Source organism: Panthera tigris, chromosome A2 (assembly GCF_018350195.1).
Source record: "Panthera tigris isolate Pti1 chromosome A2, P.tigris_Pti1_mat1.1, whole genome shotgun sequence".
Classification (NCBI taxonomy): Eukaryota; Metazoa; Chordata; class Mammalia; order Carnivora; family Felidae; genus Panthera; species Panthera tigris.
In genome coordinates, this window is record NC_056661.1 from 43936852 (window position 1) to 43941704 (window position 4853).

Genomic DNA, 4853 nt, shown 5'->3' on the forward strand with positions numbered 1-4853 from the left:
CTTTTCTTCTGTGGGCCTCCATTTTTCTCATTTGGCAAATTAATAGCATGCACTGGACAATCATTCAGATTCCTCCTGCTCCAAATTCTATGTCATAAAGTCAACATAGGAAAAATAATTAATATTAGAATGAAAACGGACTGAAAAGTATTATTAGATGTTGAGTTTTGCACAAAGACACTCTGATCACTTAGTTGTTAAATACTGCATTGAAGCCATTTTGCCATGTCACCTCATTTTCCTTACACCTGAAATTTGTAAAAACTAAGGTACTGACCAACACTTATTTATGACTTTACCTAAGGGTAACCTATGCATATGCCTATAAGGAACAGGTAGCTAATGTAAATGAATAAATAATATTGCAGAGTGAGGATGGTTGTCTGGAGAGAAAATGCTCTGTCTAAACAGGGAAGTCACTCCCAGTCCCCAAAATTGTTAGTTCTGTGACAAGGATTTTGTGTCATCTGCTTTGCCATGATGAAGACAGGATTCAGAAGGATGAAGACAGGATTAAGCTGTTCCTAATTTTAGGTTCTCTTCTAAGTACTTTTTTACATCATCATATGACTCAATGCCGGAGATACATTTCCTATTTCCTATTTCAGGTACAAGGGACTTGAAGCTCAGAGAGGTTAAGTAACTGACCCCAATTTTTTATTCGCATTGAGAAAATGAGAACATGATGACAAATTTCAAACTCAGGATCATCTAGCTAAAAGGCCCTTTTCCCCCACCAATATCCAAAGCTGCCCGGACAGGAAAGCAGTGAACAGACAATAGGAAATATAATGTTTGGCCATATTTCTCTTTTCGAATGAAATTAAATTCTTGAATAAAATCTGACCGTCTTGTTCACATCAAAGAAATGGCAATATTATAAAAATATATCACATTAAAGCTGAGAGGTGGCTATGGGAATGAATAAACCATAGTTCTGGGTCCCTCAGGTGGAAAAACTGACGTCTGTGGGTACAACACGATTCAACCTATAATCAGGATCTAGTTCATCTACTTCCAATTGCTTTTCCTCCTTAGGTACAGTCACTTGCCTGTTCTTTCCTTGTTGTTGTTCAGGTTGGTTCATGCATTTCTATATGAAACGTTTGGTGGGATCATCAGAGTCTTGGTTTCAGGTTACATTTTTGCTGGCATTTAGTACTTACTTTTCTACATTTTAATAATTGTGTATTCCTTAATCTTTGTTTTATTTATGTGGCTTCCTGGTCTGCTGCCCATACCAGTCCCTGACCACAGCAAACCTTCCCACCAAGCCAGGGCCCCTGCTCAGTCTCATCCAAACCCACTTACGTGACGACTTCTGTCCAAGCACCACACAGTCCAAAGAGAGTTCCACCTCCAGTAGGCTCCCAGGTGTCCGTAGTTTATATCAAAGCCTGTGACAAGAAAAAGAAACATTTTTATTTTCAAGACATATTGGAAGCAGTCTCCAAAGGTGTATGAAGTTAATCCATCATTAAAATACTGAACTCTTTTTCCCTCATCAGTATAGTTAAGAGCTTTCCAGCATCCAAACCAGCCCACCTGTTAAATATCTCCAGCAGTCTGCTGCTGGGAGCTGATTTTCAGCACTGTAACAACTTTATAATTTGGACAACTTTAATCAAGATTTTTACCTTGGCAGATGCCATCTTTTTGCTTCAATTCCATACTAGGCCTTCTGACAGTCTGTTTGTTGAAGTTTTTGCCCTTTATTTGATCCCCAATGATTTGTTGTTTCCTGTTTTCCTCTAGATTAATATCTAACAGCTGTTTGTCTAGCATGCAAAACTCTTATATAATTAAGCCTTTACTCCTCTACACCATTTATTTTCAAACCTGGACTATATTAATATGTTCGGTAGTTTAGAGAAAGTTTTTTGGGTTTTTTTTTTTTTTGCTATAATTTCTTATACATGCTCTAACATAAAGATCTACTTAATGGACAACAACATCCCATGGCCCGTAGGTACTAATATGAGTGCCATTAGTTAAAAGTGGAATGCATTCATTTTTAAATGTTTACAAAGAGTATGAATGCTAATGTATTTTTACATTAGAGGATTTATTCTTAGCATTTGGAATCATTTTACTTAATTGGTATCAGCTATTCTCACATAAATAAATGAATAAATAAAACTCAGATTGCTGGTCCCCAGTGATACAAGAGAAGCTGACTTCTGGCACCTTCCTAGACTGTGTTACTGATTAGCACACTCACATCCATCCACTTAATGAGAACAATTTCAGCTGATACAACATGGGTTGGATGTAGAAGTTTAAACAAAAATATATGAAGTTTATTTCTTTTTGAAAACATCTCATTAGATATAATTAAGGTATGCAGAAAAAGGTACTGAAATTCTATAGCTTATTACCCACCAAATATCTTAACCGTTCACAGATAAATCTCAGTAGCTAGGTTAATTCACCAGTCAGTTTAAAGCAGTTGGGATCATGTTGGAATTGGCAGCTTAGAGTTAGTATGCTGTCTCCCACTGGAAGCTTCTGATGTGAAAATAAATAAATAAATAAACAAACAAACAAACAAATAAATCCTCTTTAGAAAACAGTATATGGAAGAGGCATCTAGTTAATTATTTGGCAGAAAAATAAATTTGTCATGCTGTGAAGTTTGATGGTTAAATTTATCACAAAAAAGAAAGTTTAAAGCATTAACAGGTGGGGGAACCTGGGTGGCTCAGTTGGTTTAGCATCCGACTTCAGCTCTGGTCATGATCTCACAGTTTGTGAGTTCAAGCCCTGCTTTGGGCTCTGTGCTGACAGCTCAGAGCCTGAAGCCTGCTCTGGATTTTGTGTCTCCCTCTCTCTCTGCCTGCCCCCCCAAAATAAATATTTTTTAAAAGCATTAACAAGTATATATTTTGGCTCAGGATTCAATGTGACTATAGTACTAGAAAATCTGTCTAGTTAGATCTTGTGGACTACCTCTCAAACACAGTAGCAGGCATTATCAAAGATGTTACCCAAATATCAGTCACTTATTCAAAAATATAATGAAGTTTGTTTGTTTGTTTTTTTCTGAGCAGGAGTTAACTGTTTTGAGCCTATGAGGAGGTGATGAGATGCAGTCCTTAACTTTGAATCTTCAGGGAATTAACAAGTTCTTTTTTGGAACCCCTTTCTGAGTCCTCATTTATTTCAGTATTATGTCTCTTGCTACACATGCATAGGTTACAAACTTGTGAATAGTCCTCCGCTAACGACTATTGCTAGCTATTGGTCATAACTACTGAAGAGACACTGATCACAAGGAATTCTTAGAAAATAGAATAAACTGGTGTATTGGATTTTCTTATTGGAAATATCCATGTGCTACAGAGTGTATACTATATGTGAAGCACTGTAATATGCACATATCATTTCATTTACTCTTTATGGTAGCCCAGGAAACTGCACTCTCATGAACATCATCACTCCCACTTCAACTGTGGAAACTTGGTCTCAGAGGGATTGCACAACTTGCTCATAAAGCACCTAGAAGGTACTAGAGACAGGTTTTGAAGCTAAGTAGTTTGTCTTTACAGCTTAACCTCTTAATACTGTTCCATTCAAACTCTAGGTATTGGTATGAGTAAATAGATTCATTTGAGTCAGATTGCTAAAGTAAATTAATGTCTGATTGCTCTGCTCAACTACAGAAATAAACTCCATAAATCCCATGTATCCTTTCATTTTTTAAGATTTTACCGAAAGAAAATAGCTTCCAAGGCTAATCTCAGGTGATATGCAAAACTAGTTTCTTTCCTTTTTCAGATTTTTTTTTCTATTTTAGTATGTAAACCCCAGGCTTGTACTGCAGCGTGGTTTTTGCAGAATATTTAGTGCTCAACAATTATTCCATGTGCTCCCCTGCATTTCCCAGACTTCTTTTGAAATTATGCTGGGCCGATGTATGTAGTTTGGCCCATGGATGCTGACAGGAAGTGACATGTAATATGTCTCAGCTAAGACAGTCCATCCATTCCCCTGGTTCCCTGCAGTGTCCTTAGAAGCTGTATTTTTTGTGTGGCATGGCTACAAGATGCAGAATGGCTGCCCAGTATTCACTGGAATGAGCTTACGTGAAACATTCTATTAAGTGACTGAGATTTGGGGGTAATCAGACCCTAACCTAATCTGACTAATACTGAAGTTTAATTGCTCCTGGGTTAAAAATGGAGATATCTATCCATCGATGCATGTCTTTTCCATCACTTCAGAGACACTCTTCCTTGGAAGACAGAATTTTTTTATGTGTTAGCCGTTAGCAGGATGCCCAGAATCAGCCATTAGCCAGTGCTTCCTAATGGCATGAACAACCCTCTGGGTTCTCAGTACATAGAAATTGGAGATGATGATGCGTGTCTGATTAGGAAGTGAGCTCATTGTCACCTGTAGCCTTTAGTATGTGGGTGGGCATACTGAAGTCTCTCTGCTCACCTATAATGAAAGGGGTGTGTAAATTTTCCATAGTAGTCAGCACTGCCCCTCTGTTGAGACAAGTCATAAAAACCTGTGCTCCTCTCTGGCACAAGTCCAGGAAAACCAAAGACATTTGTTCAGAATCTTTCGCAAGAATGACTTTCTGTCAAAATTTCATCATGCAAAAATGTAAAATGAAAGTCAAGGCAAAGTAATGTTGCCATCTTCCCCCCTCCCCATTTTTTATTTTTTAAATGTTTATTTATTCTGAAAGACAGAGACACAGCAGGAGCGGGGGAGGGGCAGAGGGAGAAGGAGAGAGAGAGAATCCTGAGCAGGCTCCATGCTGTCAATCTCATGAACCAGGAGATCATGACCTGAGTTGAAATCAAGAGTCAGACACTTAATCAACTGAGCCACCCAGGTGC